A 21,921-nucleotide genomic window follows, 5' to 3' on the forward strand; every position below is an offset into this window, starting at 1 on the left:
TTAAGCTGATAATTAATTAACATTTCCATGACCTTAGAAAGAAGGGACGTTAGTTCTATCGGTCAAATGTAATTTTCCAACTACTCGAAACGAGCCCAGAAGAATAGGATAGATGAAAAAGCTTACACAGTAGTTTTACAGGCGTGTATTTGTGTACGACATTCAAATATAAAACTTAAATTAAGAAATAGTGTAAATAAAAGTTTACTCAAAAACACAACATCTAACGATTCTTAAAAATAAAAATAATGCGTTGATGTTTTTTTTTTTGAAAATTAAATGACATTTAAATTTTTGGAGGTAAACAAATTTTGATCATATATTTTTTAATTTTAAAATATATGTACTTTTTATAAACATAATTTTTGCAGAGATTTGTAAGTTCGTGCGACCCAGACGTGGAATTTATTTTTGTAAGAAAATTTGTCAAATGATTTTTTTTTACGATTTTACTTAAATCGCAAAGTATTGCATTCGTAAAATATTTAGATCTCGAGATTTAAATTAAACATTAGTAAAGAAGTCGAAAAAAGTGTGTCCCCCAAATCATTGAGTCGACTGACTTAACATTTGGAAACTATACATATTTTTTAAACTAAATATAACAGTAGTCACCATACAAATTTGTTGGTCAAAAATAGAAAATTAGAATTCTATTCAAAAACGATATATTTTTTAAAACTTTCTCTAAATTTGTTTTCCTAATTTGGATTCTTTTTTAATTAAAAACAAATGCGTTTGTATAACTCCAGAAAGGTACCCCTCTCCTCCCCATAAAACCGCTATTTTGTTTTTAATTTTTGTTTCCGCACAAGGTCTAAACAATTTTTTTTTAAATTCGATAACTTAAAATGGATCGTTACTTTATTACGAAATTGAAATGTAAAATGTATGTATGTATATTAATAATCTCTAAGTAACTACATAATTGAAATATTTTTAAACTAAAATTGAAAAATTTAAAATTGTTTTTTTCAAATGACATGTAAATTTTGAAAACAAAATTTTTTGCAGGTACATTTTTGAATATGGGAGCAAATTTGTGGCACATAGTAGTGCCTTTTTATATTTCTTTCTTTGCTTTATTTATAAGAAAACTGTACGTTTATATTTTTGAATTCATATCAACAGTACCTACTCTAAAAGCTATAGATTTACAGATTCTAGGGACCTCAAAAAATGACAAATTATTCCATTTGATAGATCGGGCCAATAATAATAATTTCAATGTTAATTTAATAAACTTCATCTACGCTTGTCCTCAACCTAAAAGAATATTTTGTTGTTAAATAAAAACACGATTTAAAATGCAGTGCATACTCCCTTTTTAAAAAGAAGTGATCGACAAAATTATCTTTTTCTATGGAACGCAAAGAAAGCAAAACTTTTTTAAAGGATTAACATATCCCAAAAGTAGTACCCGTGGCATGATAGTTGGACTATCACGCAAGATGTCTTGGGTGCAATTCCTGCCTGTGCCATCTAAAGGTTTCTTCACGGCTACTGCCTCTTGCGAGTAATAGACAAATTCTCTAAGGAAAATCCTTTCTCAAATTAGCCGTTCGGTTTCGGCTTAAAACTGTAGGCAGAAAGCTTTTTTCAAAGTTATCACGCCTTATCTCCATCAGCATTCGACAAGCGCCTACAAAGTGTAATACATCCTCTCTCTCATGCTGATTACAGAGGGTGCAAAGCTCGATCGGCCCCATCGAAAGTTTAGTCTGATCAGTTCTTCTCTTATCTTAAATATGGATCCAATGATAGAATTATTATATTTGCTGTTGAAATAGTTTCTGTCTTTGATATTAAGTACGCACTTTGAATAATATTGCCTTTCCGTTGATGAGTGAGCTTTTTCAGTATGCCCATACCTTTCATTCTCATCAGTGACGGATATTACTTGGTAAAGCATCTTCTTCCATTGAACCGCATTTATACTCCAATTCAGGGACAAGCCACCGTCCGCAGCTAACAAGTTCCAATCTTTTACAACCATTTTTTTTTTAATCGCATACCCTATTATCTCTATTATCTTTCTCGGTAGCCTATGCTATACCAAATTTAGTTCTCTCACAATGTAGTCAACATTCAATTCAAGGTTTGCAATAAACAGTGACGGAAGGCCAGTTTCCAAATAATACATATATTTTGGGGCATTTATCGGCAGAAACGATATTTTCCTTAAGAAAATACGTAATAAGTTTTCAACTAGCTCATACTTCTGTACTCCCCATACCTGCGAACTATAAAACAGGATAGCTTGGTCAGTTATATTAAACAATCTATATTTTAAGTCAGTCGCTATTAGCTTGTTATTATATTTGCCATATTTCCATTGCTCGTCTCTTGCCGTTATGCCAGATCCATTCTTAAAAACCAGGACTCTTGATTTTTCCGGATTAACTTCTAGATTCCACACTTGGCAATATTCTTCCAGTTTATTGATCATCAACTGGCGAGAGAATGACAATGTCATCGGCATACATGATCACTTTGATCCGTTTGTTAGCAAATTCAACTCCCCAATTAAGATACTCCACCCAATCATCTAAAAAAAGTGCAAATAACCAGGGGCTTAGATTACAGCCTTGTCTCACTCTTTGGTTCACTTCAATCCTCTCTGATTTTCATTTTCCATTATAAATGTATACTTTGGTGTTTTGGTACAATTTTTCAATAATGTTGACAAAATAAGTTGACACTCCAATTATATAAACCTTTGTTTTTGTGCATTCAGTGTTGAAACGATCATTTTTAGGGTAACAAGGGTAAATGACGTAAGTTGTTTACAATAAAAGTGCATTATTTCAATTCACTTTTCTGAATCATGAGGTATTCGATATACAGTGACTATTTGCGTTCTAAAATTTAGAAAAGTTCAAAAAATATGTCGGTCTATTTACATCTTTGTAAATACTTTCTCATCCTATTTTCCTGCTTTATTTTCTTAAAGGTTTTTTTTTTTATATATATTCTTATGGAATAATATATTTTATTTTAGTTATTTTACTATTTTTTGTAATCTTCATTTCGAGGAAAAAAGAGTTACACTGTTGTAGATGGAGAATGAAGAATTAATAATAAGAACCACCATTTTTCATACTAATTAAAACTTAATTGAATTCAATTTCCATGAAACTTTTTAAAGATTTTCTACTTCTATTTCACACTGATCAAAAACAAAATAACTATCACTTTTGGAGTTCCACAAGGTTCTATCCCTAGATCAATATTTGAGTGAATATAACTTGTGGATACACTCCTATATAGCCTTATGTAGATGACGGTAATATTGAAAAGTACCCAAATAATACTGAATTTTTAATTTTTACTGGTTAATAATTATCTAAAAACTGGTTGTTCAGTGTGCACCAAAAGTCTGAACACAAATTCTTCAGTGATTTTTTTGAACGAATTTTTCACAAAATTGGTCGTTTCTTAGTATAAATAAGTAATATTTATATTTAAACTAGCGAACCTGCCGGACGTTAACCTGTCTAAACTATTGGTATAATTAAGTTTAAAAAAAAATATTATTCTGTCATGTAGTTCATAACCAAAGGAATCCGTGGAATCAAAGCTTCACCTTTGTACTTCCTTTTCAAAATCGTACTCCCAAACGTTGTTCATTAATTTCTTCACTGAAAAGTCGGGTGCCATAAAAAGAGGCTGGTATATTTCGTTATAACCTTTTTTAGTTTATATAAGGTATATCTTGCAGAATCTCCACCAGTTGCTGACCATATATCTCTTTTTGCGTCGTCATAATAGCAGTTAAAATTAATATATCTAAGATCGTCTATTCATCTTTTATTTGGTCTTTCTCTCGGTCTACATTCGTTTGGTTGAGTTCATTTGGGTTGGATTGGGCCTGTTATGTAAATTCTTCTTGTTTGAGCTGTCCTTATATTGAGTAATGGTTTATTATTGGCATTTTCAAAGTTTGTCGATAAAATTTGATGTAAGTTTCATTGATTTTATTTATATTTCATAGCAGGAAGTATATTGTAACCTTTAAGTCCAAAATTCCCTGCAACTGTTCGTTATACGTAAGTGTAAAGTTGGTTCAACATTTGTTCCTTGTCTTCTGGTGTTTTGGAAAGCACGACAATATCATCTTCAAATCTCAGTCTTTGTTCCAAAATGTTTATTGCAAATCTATTAGTCCAGTTTTGAAGTTGAAAAAGAAACGAAAATTTGGGGTCTCCTTTTCGAGTGTGTTATGAATTCTCTTTCAATTTTGTCCGTTTTTATAAAATTATTTAGACAAAATTTGTATAAATTGTCGAAGCTGTTTATAACTTCTTGGTGTTAGTCTTTGTCTTAGTATATCATTCAAAGTAGTATTGGGGTAGGTTTCGCTTTCCCAAATTTAAGAATTTCTGGTGACTCGGTATTCTTAAATTTTCCAATTTTCTATGCAATTTTTTTTAAACACACAAAACTTAATAAAAACCGTATTTCAGTCTGTTAAAAGCCTAACGCCCTATGTACCTATAGAAATGGGGAAACCAACCTTCAATTATTTCGATGGTGACTCACTTCGTATAGTTGAACTTCTATATTTTTACTCTAACTTTTTTTTTAAATAACCTACAAACTATGATTCTGGTACTTTAAATATTAAGCATCAAAAAATATTGTCGACAAACTTGTCTTCAGTTAATTTAAATTAAAATGTTATCTCAATTTTTGATGGTATAAACAACATAAATATGTCTACTTCATAAGACCACAAGTTTAATTAATTTTATTGTATTTTATTAAAGTCATAAATTATCAACGTATCTTATTTTAAAATGAGATTCCTCTTAAAAAAACTGACAATGTGCTGTGTAAGTATTTTTTTTCTATCCACAGCTTGTTATAAGCAAACCGTGACCAGTAAATTATAGAATAAACGTTCTGAAACCCGCAGCAAAATTCAAAATTTTCGTAAGCTCTCAAAATTCAATTTATTATAAACTTCAAAAAACCTCAAAAGAGAGACGAAACAAAAAAGAAAAAGGTTTTTGCATTTCATTTCAACTTCAAGTTTAAATTTTTGTTTTTTTTTTTCCGCTGCTTCTTGTTCTTCTTCAAATTGAATTATGGAAATCCTTCTGAAATTGAATTGAAAACGTCTGCGACTCTTCAAATATTTTAACCCCCCCTCCCTTCCACTATTATATCCTCGACCCCTTTTAAAATGAATGAAAGTGGCGAGAAGTCGTTTTCTTTCCTGTCTTATTTTCCAATCGCCGAACTCATTCTCTTCGTTTTCTTCAATAAAATTCAAGTAGCTTTTGAGGGCAATGGCCATACCGCAAAAAAAAAAAACAGAAAAAATGATGTTGGCCTTTTAATTTCGTTGTCTCCTCATAGGAAATATAAATAAAAGGATATCATCAGAAAACGAGGTAGATATCCCATCCGCATTTTCTTTTCCCAAAAAAGGATGCCACTTCATAATTAATGCGCTTTTTGGTTTGTCCCCCTTTTCTATCGAACTTATATATTTGCTGTTGAAATAGTTTCTGTCTTTGATATTAAGTACGCACTTTGAATAATATTGCCTTTCCGTTGATGAGTGAGCTTTTTCAGTATGCCCATACCTTTCATTCTCATCAGTGACGGATATTACTTGGTAAAGCATCTTCTTCCATTGAACCGCATTTATACTCCAATTCAGGGACAAGCCACCGTCCGCAGCTAACAAGTTCCAATCTTTTACAACCATTTTTTTTTTAATCGCATACCCTATTATCTCTATTATCTTTCTCGGTAGCCTATGCTATACCAAATTTAGTTCTCTCACAATGTAGTCAACATTCAATTCAAGGTTTGCAATAAACAGTGACGGAAGGCCAGTTTCCAAATAATACATATATTTTGGGGCATTTATCGGCAGAAACGATATTTTCCTTAAGAAAATACGTAATAAGTTTTCAACTAGCTCATACTTCTGTACTCCCCATACCTGCGAACTATAAAACAGGATAGCTTGGTCAGTTATATTAAACAATCTATATTTTAAGTCAGTCGCTATTAGCTTGTTATTATATTTGCCATATTTCCATTGCTCGTCTCTTGCCGTTATGCCAGATCCATTCTTAAAAACCAGGACTCTTGATTTTTCCGGATTAACTTCTAGATTCCACACTTGGCAATATTCTTCCAGTTTATTGATCATCAACTGGCGAGAGAATGACAATGTCATCGGCATACATGATCACTTTGATCCGTTTGTTAGCAAATTCAACTCCCCAATTAAGATACTCCACCCAATCATCTAAAAAAAGTGCAAATAACCAGGGGCTTAGATTACAGCCTTGTCTCACTCTTTGGTTCACTTCAATCCTCTCTGATTTTCATTTTCCATTATAAATGTATACTTTGGTGTTTTGGTACAATTTTTCAATAATGTTGACAAAATAAGTTGACACTCCAATTATATAAACCTTTGTTTTTGTGCATTCAGTGTTGAAACGATCATTTTTAGGGTAACAAGGGTAAATGACGTAAGTTGTTTACAATAAAAGTGCATTATTTCAATTCACTTTTCTGAATCATGAGGTATTCGATATACAGTGACTATTTGCGTTCTAAAATTTAGAAAAGTTCAAAAAATATGTCGGTCTATTTACATCTTTGTAAATACTTTCTCATCCTATTTTCCTGCTTTATTTTCTTAAAGGTTTTTTTTTATATATATTCTTATGGAATAATATATTTTATTTTAGTTATTTTACTATTTTTTGTAATCTTCATTTCGAGGAAAAAAGAGTTACACTGTTGTAGATGGAGAATGAAGAATTAATAATAAGAACCACCATTTTTCATACTAATTAAAACTTAATTGAATTCAATTTCCATGAAACTTTTTAAAGATTTTCTACTTCTATTTCACACTGATCAAAAACAAAATAACTATCACTTTTGGAGTTCCACAAGGTTCTATCCCTAGATCAATATTTGAGTGAATATAACTTGTGGATACACTCCTATATAGCCTTATGTAGATGACGGTAATATTGAAAAGTACCCAAATAATACTGAATTTTTAATTTTTACTGGTTAATAATTATCTAAAAACTGGTTGTTCAGTGTGCACCAAAAGTCTGAACACAAATTCTTCAGTGATTTTTTTGAACGAATTTTTCACAAAATTGGTCGTTTCTTAGTATAAATAAGTAATATTTATATTTAAACTAGCGAACCTGCCGGACGTTAACCTGTCTAAACTATTGGTATAATTAAGTTTAAAAAAAAATATTATTCTGTCATGTAGTTCATAACCAAAGGAATCCGTGGAATCAAAGCTTCACCTTTGTACTTCCTTTTCAAAATCGTACTCCCAAACGTTGTTCATTAATTTCTTCACTGAAAAGTCGGGTGCCATAAAAAGAGGCTGGTATATTTCGTTATAACCTTTTTTAGTTTATATAAGGTATATCTTGCAGAATCTCCACCAGTTGCTGACCATATATCTCTTTTTGCGTCGTCATAATAGCAGTTAAAATTAATATATCTAAGATCGTCTATTCATCTTTTATTTGGTCTTTCTCTCGGTCTACATTCGTTTGGTTGAGTTCATTTGGGTTGGATTGGGCCTGTTATGTAAATTCTTCTTGTTTGAGCTGTCCTTATATTGAGTAATGGTTTATTATTGGCATTTTCAAAGTTTGTCGATAAAATTTGATGTAAGTTTCATTGATTTTATTTATATTTCATAGCAGGAAGTATATTGTAACCTTTAAGTCCAAAATTCCCTGCAACTGTTCGTTATACGTAAGTGTAAAGTTGGTTCAACATTTGTTCCTTGTCTTCTGGTGTTTTGGAAAGCACGACAATATCATCTTCAAATCTCAGTCTTTGTTCCAAAATGTTTATTGCAAATCTATTAGTCCAGTTTTGAAGTTGAAAAAGAAACGAAAATTTGGGGTCTCCTTTTCGAGTGTGTTATGAATTCTCTTTCAATTTTGTCCGTTTTTATAAAATTATTTAGACAAAATTTGTATAAATTGTCGAAGCTGTTTATAACTTCTTGGTGTTAGTCTTTGTCTTAGTATATCATTCAAAGTAGTATTGGGGTAGGTTTCGCTTTCCCAAATTTAAGAATTTCTGGTGACTCGGTATTCTTAAATTTTCCAATTTTCTATGCAATTTTTTTTAAACACACAAAACTTAATAAAAACCGTATTTCAGTCTGTTAAAAGCCTAACGCCCTATGTACCTATAGAAATGGGGAAACCAACCTTCAATTATTTCGATGGTGACTCACTTCGTATAGTTGAACTTCTATATTTTTACTCTAACTTTTTTTTTAAATAACCTACAAACTATGATTCTGGTACTTTAAATATTAAGCATCAAAAAATATTGTCGACAAACTTGTCTTCAGTTAATTTAAATTAAAATGTTATCTCAATTTTTGATGGTATAAACAACATAAATATGTCTACTTCATAAGACCACAAGTTTAATTAATTTTATTGTATTTTATTAAAGTCATAAATTATCAACGTATCTTATTTTAAAATGAGATTCCTCTTAAAAAAACTGACAATGTGCTGTGTAAGTATTTTTTTTCTATCCACAGCTTGTTATAAGCAAACCGTGACCAGTAAATTATAGAATAAACGTTCTGAAACCCGCAGCAAAATTCAAAATTTTCGTAAGCTCTCAAAATTCAATTTATTATAAACTTCAAAAAACCTCAAAAGAGAGACGAAACAAAAAAGAAAAAGGTTTTTGCATTTCATTTCAACTTCAAGTTTAAATTTTTGTTTTTTTTTTTCCGCTGCTTCTTGTTCTTCTTCAAATTGAATTATGGAAATCCTTCTGAAATTGAATTGAAAACGTCTGCGACTCTTCAAATATTTTAACCCCCCCTCCCTTCCACTATTATATCCTCGACCCCTTTTAAAATGAATGAAAGTGGCGAGAAGTCGTTTTCTTTCCTGTCTTATTTTCCAATCGCCGAACTCATTCTCTTCGTTTTCTTCAATAAAATTCAAGTAGCTTTTGAGGGCAATGGCCATACCGCAAAAAAAAAAACAGAAAAAATGATGTTGGCCTTTTAATTTCGTTGTCTCCTCATAGGAAATATAAATAAAAGGATATCATCAGAAAACGAGGTAGATATCCCATCCGCATTTTCTTTTCCCAAAAAAGGATGCCACTTCATAATTAATGCGCTTTTTGGTTTGTCCCCCTTTTCTATCGAACTTAATCCTGCTGCTGCCACCGCCGCCGTCTCCGCTGTGGTGGTCTACATTTTTAAGGCGATAAATTCACCAACATAAAAACACAAAATCGTCCCTAAACACTCATAAAAACCCGTCCAGAGGAGGATTGGGCGAGATTTATTGATCCGCTTTCGTTCTTTATGAAGCGAGATGCGGAAACTAGAACCACCCACTTATACCGGCAACGTCCCTGATGCAGTTGTAAAGCTTTTATGATGTTCTGAGTTCAAAAAGGGGAGTTTTTACATTTATGGTTATTCATTCCACGAAAATAAATGCATTATCCTTTTTTGTTGTTGGTGTTTTAAATCCAAATTTCTATGACTTAACATTCATTTCGTGTGATGGATGCATGGCTCGCATGACGGCACTGTCGATGACATACATAGGTCTATTTAAGACTCATGTATATATGCGGACTGATAGACAGACAGACAGTCAGGATACTCATCTAATGCTGCCAAGTTAATCGCATTTCGTGTGCCTTTTTGGCTGAATGTCAAACGAACCGCCTCGTCTGTGGGCAGTGGGGTTGAGTTGTTGTAATCCTTCTTTGCGGTGAAAAATGTTTGCCCAGGAATGAGGAAGTTTTTTTTTTGTTGGGGTTCGTCCCGGTCCGTGACAAGAACATCGTAGTACAGCATCGTTTTCGGCGAGGATATTCGAAAAGTTTTGTTAAATTATGTCGTTTTGTTTTTCTATAGTCTTTCCAACAACTAAGTGCTTCGAATACAAGGATATATCCTATCTCCATGGATGATGAGGATGTTGTTGTTGTTGTTGATGATGATGATGACGTGAAATATAAGGATGAGCCTAGGATAACATGCAACCCACGCTCACGGCTCACCATATTGGCTTCTATCCAAGTAATCACTAACTAAACAACCGGAAAATTGTATTTCTGGCTAAAAGGATGCATGTTGTGTGTTATATCCTTGCAAAAGGGGTTAATCCTCTTTTTGCTTGCAATTCAAAATTTTAAAATAGCAATAACAACCACACAACAGAACAACAACAAAGAACGACTTTAAAAAATAATAAAAATACAAAATTGAATCTCAAAAAAAGGGTAAATTTCAAGTTTGTCGTTAGAGGGTTTGTGGTTTGGGGACATTTCTGAATACATCAAGGTTGGGATAATTCAGAGAAAAAAAAAGAGGACACAATTTACGGAGGAAGCTTTATGATGATAATTTCCGCCTTTTTTGGTATAAAAATATGCAAATTTCATTTTGGCAGTAAATAAAATTCATTACGTTCCATCGTTGTTATATTGGTCGATGTTCGGTGCGGATGGCGCGGTGCGGTGGTCTATTCATTTAAAATGTTTTTTTATTTGTTGGTATTTTTTGTTTATTGGATTATGTTCATATTTTATTTCTGGAGAGTTTGAGATTATTCAATTATCCTGCCACGACATAAATTATATATCATCCTTCTGTCGGGCCCCGTTTTTACCCAAAAACAAAATGCAGTAGCGGCAATTTATTACAAAAATAACGAATATTTAATGGGAATAAATTATAAATTGTAATGAGAGATGCTACAGCGGCGGCCACTGTTGTTCGACTGTTTCGAGAGGTCAACAAAAATAATAATACATAATAATAAGGACATTCTGTATGTTGGTGGGTAATAATTATTGTGCTGATCTGGACGTATTTTATGATGTAGCGAGAAAAGACTCTTAGTCAAATTACATGAAACACAAGGTGTCAGTTTTATGACAGAACAACAATGGGTTTTAGTTGTAAGTAATTTACATATTTTTTTTCTTTTTACTACAGAAGTTAATAAAGCTCTTTTACATGAGATTAAAGTCACAATTTCTCTCAGAACATAGAGGAAGATATATAATTTTTTTATTGGCATATCTCAATAAAAAATTATCAATTATTAGACATTTTAGTGATTCGCGTACGAATACAGGGCTTCCTTTTCACGGCGACAATGAGATCCTCGGATCACCCAATGAGGGGAATTATTTTGGATGCATTTAATTGCTAAGCGAGTTTGACCAATTTCTCGCTGATCATTTAAGCAAATTTGGGAATTGAGGAAGTGGTCATGCGTGTTATCTTTCAGCAAATATCTGCAATGAATTTATTCATGTCATGTGAATACAGGTTTTGAAAACTTTTGTAAAACAAGTCAAAATGGCAAAATATTTTTCAACTAGCGTTGATAGCACACCCGATCTGTATCATGTTGATCAACTAACATTTATTATTCGTTACGTAAAAGATCACGAGCTTGTTGAAAGGTTTTTGGACTTTATTCCAATTAACAAATATAGATAAGATTATTTAGCGGAATCCGAACTGAATTTTTGGGTGGATTATGACATTTCGATAACAGATTGCAGAGGCAAAAGTTACAACAACGCGGCAAATATGTCAGGAAGGTTTTCTGGTCGGCAGGCAAGAATAAAAGAGAAATGTAAATTTGACACTTTTGTACCATGTGCCGCTGGGTATGTCTAAGAAGCAACCAAATTCTTTGACATTATTTAAAAATTGTACAACTTTTTTTCGGTATTTTCTAATCGATGGAGTGTGTTGACTGCTCATTTAGGTCCAACAAAAGTTTCAAAAAGTCTTTCGCAAACGATATGGTGGCGCGAGCTGATGCACGAAGCGCCTTATATAAAGGTCATCAAGAAATTAAAGAAGCTTTGATGTCTGATTGAAAAGAATTAATAAAACAAGTACTTTACTTCAAAAACAAAATATTACCCTGGATGTTGCAATAAATTTGCTAAGTGCAATAGATGAATTTATGATTGGGCTCAGGGAGAATTTTGATAACTTTTATTCATCAGCCACATAAAAAACCTGGATTTCGAATATAAGGACCTTTCTGAAAGGATGAGGTGTAGAAGCGCACGGCAGATTTTTTGACGGCTCTGGATCCTCAGTAATTCTGACTGGGAAAGAAAGATTTAAAATTGAAACCTTTCTTCCATTGTCAACACGTTAATTTGAAACAGCAACTAGTTTCGTTTACGAATATTGGCCATCGTTTTGAATTTTTTTCTTAAAGAAGACTTAAAAGAAAAATGAAAATCTTGTCCTAAATTTTACACCGAAGATGTGAACGAAGATGAACTACGTGCTGAATGCCTGAATTTTAAAGACTGACAACATTCTAAAATTTTATAATTTTTGAAAACTAATAAAATAAATAAAATTGCAGATGAATTTCCAAATGTTGTAATTGCACTAAGAATTTTCTTAAGTATAATGGTGACCACTTGCAGTGGGGAAAGTTCCTTCTCTTAGTTAAAAAGAATCAAAAACAAACTCAGAACTACAATGATTCAAAAAAGATTGACATGTTTGGCACTAATGTGAATCGCAAGCGACATCCTCAGAGGCATCGATTTTGAAGATGTGATCACTGATTATGCTAATTTAAAATCAAGAAAAAGACCCGTTCAATAAATATTCTTTTCTTTTATCTGAAAAAAATTGTTCTTAAAAATTACATTCAAAATAACTTATTTAATTGTCTGTTATTTAAATTTTGTTTATTTTTGAATTTTTATATAAAATATTTAATTTTTGTTTTTATTTTTACATTATTTTGTTTATGTTTTAATTGCTGCAATTACAATTTATCTTTTTAATGAATCAAGAAAAATTATTTATGTAAAAAATTAAAAGAATAAATATCAATTCAAAGTTATGTAATTTTGTCTGCCCCATTTTTGAAAGGTGCCCAAGGCCCGATAAGGTAACATATCTGTCACTTATTAATATGACTGGCTTCGTTAAAATTGTAGTAAGTGTTGTCGTTATTATTCATACCTTTGTATTTTTTTATGATGATTTGGTCACATAGCTGCTATTAGTGGCATATTCTGTCACTAAAGTATAAAAATGACTTTTTAGAAATTAATTAAGTTATTGTTTCGGCTCTTTTTTTTAATATTTTGGTTTATATTAAAATCCGACAGAGCAACAATAGGTATGTGTCACTCTCAAGAAATTTTTGCCATTTTTTTAGTTGTTTTCAATATTTTTTTTTTAAAGCCGTACCGAAAAATGTACCAAATTATTGGTTAAGAGCCTAGAAATTTTGCTGCCCCTGTCAAATTTTGGCGTCCTTAACTTGAAAAAAGAAAAACGAAAAGCGTAAACAATAATATTTAAAAGTTGTATTTAATACATTTTAGGATTTTCGATAAAACTATTTTACAAAATATGGACATCAAAATGCAGTTCTTCGCGATTTCATTTTTGCAAATTTTATAGATTTCTTCGTCTTCAATACGATGGAAATTGTTGCTAAGGCCGTTAATCGCTCTTCAGTCGAAGTTGGGCGTAAATATGATTTTATTAGTTCAAGTTTTGAAAAACTAGCTTCCACTGGAGCAATACTTACAGGAAACGTTAGGATAATTTCGAAAGCCATTGTTAAATTTGTTTTTCGATCAGTAAGATTTGACGTTTGATTGATGTTAACTTTACTTAAGAGATCATTAGCTATTACATCCTTTTGAACTTCGTCGTCAATTCTTGCTGTTAAAATTGCTTCAAGTTTCTCGCAATCCTTCTTTGTAATATCACAGAGTAAATTGAAGATTTCGTTCAGATATTGATACTGTTCAAAATCCTCGTCGAGAGAAGATAACGTCAAATCCATTTCGTAGTAGAAGAAATCAACTTTAAATTGAAATTTTGCATCAATTGATTTAGATTGTTTGGACTTATATTTATAAGCAACTACGTAAGCTCATCGAATTGGACACAATGACATATGCATGCATATTCATCTTTGTAGCAATATCTATAATAGCCTTCTTGTATAATGCTTCAAATAATGATTCCTCAGAACGGTCTGCTTGAAAGTACTGCGGCAATTTATCTAAATCAATGGCGGATCCAAAAGAGTGAAGGTCATAGCATATCGTATTGCGTTAATGGATGTGACTTATATTTTTAATTATTTATTTTTTATATATGAAAACAAAATTTATGTTTTTCTTCCTTGAACTTTGTTTGCTAAAAGTACTAATTTTTACCGAAGGCTGAACCAAGAACATAATATGAATCGGAAATTAAGTCCTTTCCTAATAACGCAGCAAAAAATTTACCAATGGACGATACAAGGGGGGGGTCATATGAGTCATAAAGCTTATACAGTTAATTTGTATAATTACAGATTTCATCTAAAGACTTATTGGGAATTTAAAAACATTGGAAAAACTTTAGTAATGGTTTAAATTCTTTTCATAAAATTTGTTTCTAAGAAAAAGAGCAAATATTTGAGTTCTTAAAAAGAAACCTTGAATAAGAGATCGTCAAATTAATATTAAGTTGTCTTTAAATTCCTGAAACTCGCCTTCAATTAAGTCTAAAATTAAAAGCATGACATTATGATGGTAGATAAGTTGAAAAAGTAGGTACTTCGATTCCATCCGTCTGTCTGTCTGTCCTGACCCCTACACCCCAAAGCTCTGTGTCGATTGAGTTCAAACTGGAAAATAAAGTTTTTAAGCCAATTAATGGCAGCCTTCAAAAAATTAACCGATACGTTTTTTAAGACTTTCTAAATTGTTTCCTAATTTGGCTTCTTTCTACAAGAAAAACTAACTAAGTTTAAGTGACACTTTTATTAAACTAATGGGTAATTGAAAAACATAATAAACGTTTCATAATTATTGATATAAAGACTTCGAATCCCTTGATATTTGAAGTGAAAAGAGATTCTGCAACGTGTAATTTGTGAGTGACGCACAAAAGTTTATTTGCAACACATTTGCTTACTTCAATTTGTTTTTATTTAATTTTTAGAGTAATTTCATACTTAAATACTAAAATTCAAGAACGAAGCCTTGCTCTGCAATTTTTAAGTTTTGGTGACTCCTTTAAGATCACTGACCGATAACGATAGTAATAATAGACTCCCGGAAACTGAATTCAAAAAAACTTCTTCAAAAAAAGCCCAAAAAGTCTTCATATCAGATTCTCTCTCATTTTCTGGGTTTTGAATTTTTGTAGAAGTCTTCGGATTAATAAAAAAGGAAACAAGAAAAGTATATATTATGTTTGAAAATAGAGCTGCATATCAAAACAAATTCTTACATTTCTGCGTGAAATGCACCAAAAAACCTTTAAACTATTGTGTTTCAGCTCTTAAATATGGTATATTTACAAAGCTGTAGGAATGCTTTCATGTAGGGATTCGTCCAAATTTAAAAATTAAGGCCATACCTTGCTGGACAACAGTGTACTTAAATAATTGTATTTCTTCAGTTGTCACGTTAGCCCTTGAAATGTGTAAACGTAAAGTTAAGATGCACATCATGTTATTTAAATTTTGTCACCTTTCATTACAGAACATTAAAGACAAGTTTTAAGCGGTGAGTAAGAACTCGTCTATATGTTGAGTGTGTGACCCCACCTGAATTAAAGTCGGATCCACTTGATCAAAAGTTTCTAAGTATGTTAAAAAGTCCGAATTTTGACTGAAGCATGTTTTAAAGGACGTTTTTTTTTCTAAAAACTCATTCCAAATGATCATTGACAAAACAAATTTAAATTTGTTTTTCATTTTGTTTTGAGTAGTTGGTTAGTTTTTTTTGCAGAATAGCCTAGCAATGTGGTATTTTCAAATTCCACATAAGATACAAAATGTTTGTGGATTTTGAAAGCCTGCGTTTATTCACACAAATGTACAAAACGTACCTTAATAGTAATTTCTTCCTTATGTGATAGATCGAGAGTGGTATCAGTAATAACAGAAAAATATAAACTTCTTTCTATCATTTCGATAATTCGATCAATAATAGCTGTTGCCATTGTGTCAATATCACATTTTTAAAATAGTAAAGCAAATAGTAATCACGATTATTTCCCTTCAAGAATCTTTGAATATGAGCATTCCGCAAACAGATCAATTAGCTTTAAAAAATTCCCATTATTCGCGTCACACAATGTTTGCGAAGACGAAAACCCCTGTAGGGTGAGCGAGAGGTTAGAGAGAATCTTGATGTCCACAACTAAACGAAAAAAAAAATGCATTTGTTTAAGTTTTTTCCAATACACAAATTTCGCCGCCCTAACTACTGAATGGTGCCTCAGACAACTGCCTGTTTTGCCTTAAGGCAGGTTCGGCACCGTCTGTCACTTAATTTTACAAATAATTTTTTTTCGAAATTAAATAAGTACATAAGTTTATGCGTTGTTTTTAGTACATTTTGTTTTATATTCAAAGTCATTTTGCAAGTAATGTTTGACATAAACGTTGTCATTCATTGCCATATCTGTCACTTAAAACTCATATTATCAGAAATAAAGTGAGTTTTTTTGTTATGTTTAATATATTCTTTGACTTAAGGGCATGTCGCATGCAAAAAAATTGATTGGTGCTTTGCGCTTAGCTTTGTAGCGTTCACATTTTTTTAAATATTTAAACGAAATAAACGGATTTTGATTGAAAATATATTGGGCTAAATATTTATAAATGAATAAAAAATTAAAAAAAATTGTTTGTTCCTTAACAGCACTAGAATCCAGAAGACCAATCGTACAAACTTTACATCAACATAAACTTTATCATTTAGAGGCACATCTGTCAATCAAGGCATGTTTCGTTTTAAATTAAGAAAGTTATGATGTAGTTTTTAATTTTTTTTTTAGATAAGGATTCAGTGATATATTAAATGGATTTTAAGAATTTACTAAGTAAAGTTGATTCTTTTGCTAATTTTAAACAATTTGCTGTCACTTTATATTTTACTAAAGTCAAAACCACAAAAATAGCAACTTACTAAGTGCCCGAGTCTTTATAATCTTAGACACCTTTAATTAATTAGTCTGTTCCCAAGATTTAGTTTTGTTTCTGTCAATTTTTAGTCGTGTTTAGGTGTTTGCTAAAATGTTTACAATATTTGCTCGTTTTTCTTCCACACTGAAAAAAAAACAGAGCACTGCAAAGATATCATTAATTATTGACAAGAAGATTGTCATTAATTGGCGTATTCTTGTCATTTAATTGAATTAATCTAAGCTTCTTTATAGTTGTTGAGGATTTTTTCAATATTTGTATTGTATTTCTTTTTCTTACTGATTTTCGAGAAAATTTATATTTTTGTAAGTTACACGATTGAAGTTTAAGGCCAATAATGTCATAAAACAAAAGATGACAGCAGTTGAATCATGAAAAAGGAGAAACCCTTAACTCAAGTACGTAATATTATCAGTGTTAAATCTCTTACGTTTGACCTTTATAACGCATACTCAGCGAAAAAAAATACCTCAATTTGGTTGTCACGTCCTTAATCAGTGTCTCATTAATAAACTCTCTACAATTTTGCCTATATATGTATGTTATATCCAAGCACACTTGTGCGCCCCAACAAATTTCAAACAAAGATAAACCCACGCAAAATCTTGACTTCAAATTCAATTAAACACTTTGTAATAATTCTTCAAAGATGATGCAACGATAATAAACATAAATTGCATATCAGCACTTCTTGGCCTTCAGCCTTGTGCAAGAGTATCAAATGGATATCAAAAGTATTTGACAATATTGAATCATTGCATCATCCGCAGTCAAACAAAGGTTTGCTGCGTTAGCATATTAATAATATAAAAGGGATCTCCAGATCTCTTTCTAGTTTAGTTTTTTTCACAAGTTTATCAACGTATAGCCGATGATTTCCCCCGACCAACGGTAAGGGATCTGACGCTTAAATAAAAGTGTTTTTAATTAAAATAAAACGGTCTTTTATTTCGGTTGCCCTGTTCCCAGAACAGGAAGAAAGATTTTTTTTGAATCTTTGAGAAAACTCAATTAAAATTGGCGCAGTCGGTAGGATTCCAGTCAGATTATAAGTGAAAATTATAAGAGACATGGTAATCCAGTGGTCGAACCGGAATTAAATTTTTTTTCTCGCGACCCAAAAAATTTGTTTTTATTGTGAAAATTAATAAATGCAAAAACGTGTTTTAGTTAACAATAAAAAATAAATGCAACAAAAAAAATTAAATAAAGTAAAAGTGATTAATTTTCGAACGAAAATCGTGAATTTCATTTAACTAAATTTAATTACAAAAAAAAATAATAATTTTTCGAACGAAAATCGAAAATTATTAAAAAGAAAAAATTATTTAGTAACCAACGCCAGTGAATATGGTTAATGTTGCGAAGCCTCATAGAGAGGAAATAATTTTTAGGGAAGAGTGAAAAGTGGAAGAGTAGAAGTAAAATTAAAGGCGGATGAACAATTATAATTAATAAATTAATTGAAAAAAAAACCCTATACTGAAAATTGAGTAAAAATAAAAAAATGAGTGAGTGAAAAAAAGAAAAATTAATAAATAAATAAAAAGAACATAAAAAAGAAAAAATATAATTTTTTTACATAAAAGTAAAAGTGCAAACAAATTAAAAACAAAATAAAAAAAAAATAAACCAAAAGGAACGATAACAAGCAAAATCAAAAAGGTTAAATGCAACAAATAGTGCAACTAAAAGAAAAAAATATACCTACCTAAAAAAAAAAAAAATTTAAAATTTATGGTTCAAATTATATGTGGAAAATCCACTTGAATCCAACGTGGATGTAAGTGGCATGATCTAAAGCCCCAACGAGATCAAGTTGATGAACCGAATCAGAAGAGATTCGCAACGAGCTGAATTAAGGCAGCTAAACTACAACCAGCAAAGAAACTTTCAAGAACAAGCAGACAACATGGAACCATCAGTAGCACAACAACAGCAACAGCAGCAACAGCAGCCGCAACAACCACCATTAGTAGGAGGTAATAATAATTTAAGATCTTTGGAATTAAATCCCCTTAAATATATAGAAAGATTACAAAATTTTGACGGTAAAACCGAAGACCTCCCTATTTTTATTTCAAATGTGGATGATATAATCCCCACATTATTAACTTATAATGACATTTCTCAAAAAATGTGTATAAATATTCTTAAGAGTAAATTTATAGGAAGAGCCAGACAGGCTATCGAAATTCATACCCATCTTACAAGATGGATTGATATAAAAAACATGCTTTTGCAAAATTTCGGTGGATTTAAAAATTCGTTCCAATTATATGAGGATCTCAGAGCTTCTCAATATAGACGCGATCCGATTAAATTTTATAACTACATACAACATACCCTTTCCTTATTAAACCAAAAGAGTTGACAAGAAAATAATATTTCTGATATCCCTCGTAATAACGAAACAGCGCTTAAAATCTTTAAAGAAAGATTACCGACGCATGTGAGAACAATTCTATATGCATTAAAACCCACAACCATGGAGTCAGCACTTCATGAGATAACTCAAGCAGGATTTATCAGACGACAAAATAATGACTTTAATAATGAAAAACAAAAGCACACTAATACTAATAAAAAATTTGAAAATAGATATGAGAATAAGAATAAAAATAATAATAATAACTTTAAAAATCCTAATAGTCCATTTAGGAATAATGAAAATAATAAAAATTGGCAACCAAAACCTTATGTGCCGAACAATCAAAATAATTATAATAGACCAAATAATAATAATTATAATAATAACAATAATAACAGAAATAGACAGTATCCTCAAAGATTTGAACCAATGGATATCGATCCAAGTTCATCCCAAGTAAGGAGAGCACATGAAGCTAACTACGTAGACAAACAAAAAGAACAAACGCAAGCAAATTTTCGGCATTTTGCCTCGGAATCTCACTTCCCTATATTAAATTAGAAAAGGGGAATACAATTTTAAGACTCCTTATTGACACCGGAGCAACTAATAGCCTTTTGAGGGAACAAGATTCTCCAAAAGAATTTACAAAATGGCGTACCAATCCCATGACAATACGGACAGCAGGAAACCCTATAGTAGTAAAAAAAGATGTATTAATACCAAAAAACAGATTTGCACTATCTGTAAAAAATGATTGTGAATTCCAAGTGCACACCTTCAATGAAGAGTATAATGGAATAATTGGAAACAATATTTTGATTCCAAATGATGGAGAAATAAATTACAAAAATAAAACATTGAAATTGAATGACGAAATCATTCCTTTATTCTTCAGCGAAAATGAAGAAAAGGAATATGAAAAGACAATCAATTATTTTAATGAAATAAAACCTGTAGACTCCATATTAAATAATGAAGTGAAAAAGGATCTGCGAACAGATCACTTAAACAAAGAAGAAAAACAAATATTATAAAAATTAATAAAAGAATGCGACGGAGCATTTTATAAAAAGGGTGATGATTTAACTTTTACAAATCATGTAAAACATAACATCCCAACGGAAGATAACTCTCCCATATATACAAGGATATACAGATATCCTGAGGTCCACAAAAAAGAAGTGGATAGGCAAATAAAAGAGATGCTTGAATCAAAAATAATTCAACATTCTACTTCGCCTTATAACGCCCCAATTTGGGTCGTTCCTAAAAAAGAAGACCACGCTGGTAATAAAGAGTGGCGAATAGTAATAGATTATAGAAAGTTAAACAATGTTACTAAAGAAGATAAATATCCTATTCCAAACATGGATTCGATATTAGATAAGCTAGGACAAGCAATATATTTTACAACGTTAGATCTAACAAAAGGATTTTATCAAATAGAAGTTGAAGCTAAAGATAGGGAAAAAACAGCATTTAGTACATTAACGGGACATTATGAGTTCGTAAGAATGCCATTCGGTTTTAAGAATGCACCTGCAACTTTCCAAAGACTCATGAATGAGGTCTTGAAAGATTACATAGGAAAAATATGTTACGTTTATTTAGATGACATCATAATATTCTCCTCTAGCCTACAAGAACATATGGATTCACTCCATAAAATCTTATTGACACTCAAGAATGCAAATCTTAAAGTATCACTAAATAAATCTGAGTTTCTACGAAAAGAGACAGAATTTTTAGGGCATGTAGTAACCCCAAATGGTGTAAAACCAAATCCAAAGAAAATTGAAACTATAAAGAATTTTCCTATCCCAAAAACAGTAAGAGAAATACAAAGCTTTCTTGGATTAACAGGATACTATAGAAAATTTATAGATGACTATGCAAAAATAATTAAACCTTTAACTTTATGCCTAAAGAAAAACAGCAAAATAAATATAAATGATCACGATTACAAAGAATCTTTTCATAAACTGAAAACTTTAATGACTAACGATTTAATAAATAGACACCCTGACTTCTCAAAAGAATTTACACTAACAACTGACGCCAGCAATTTTGCTATTGGAGCCGTGTTAAGTCAAACACATGGACCTCTCAGTTTTGCCTCAAGAACACTTAATGAACATGAGTGCAATTACAGTACAATTGAAAAGGAATTATTAGCAATAGTTTGGGCAACGAAACAATTTAGACATTACCTATACGGTAGACAATTCATTATTAAAACAGATCATAGACCTTTAGTATGGTTACACAATTTAAAAGAGCCAAATACCAGACTCCAACGATGGAAAATAAAATTAGAAGAATACGATTTTAAAATTGAATATATCCAAGGCAAAGAAAATAAAGTAGCAGATGCACTTTCCAGAATCAAAATAGAAGACAATAAAGTCATATTACATAACCAAGATGAGTTAGCAACACAGCATAGTGCTGAATCAGATAGTTCACATCTTATTCCTATTAGTGAAAAACCGGTTAATTTATTTAATCGACAAATAATTC

Source organism: Eupeodes corollae, chromosome 3 (genome assembly GCF_945859685.1).
Source record: "Eupeodes corollae chromosome 3, idEupCoro1.1, whole genome shotgun sequence".
Lineage (NCBI taxonomy): Eukaryota > Metazoa > Arthropoda > Insecta > Diptera > Syrphidae > Eupeodes > Eupeodes corollae.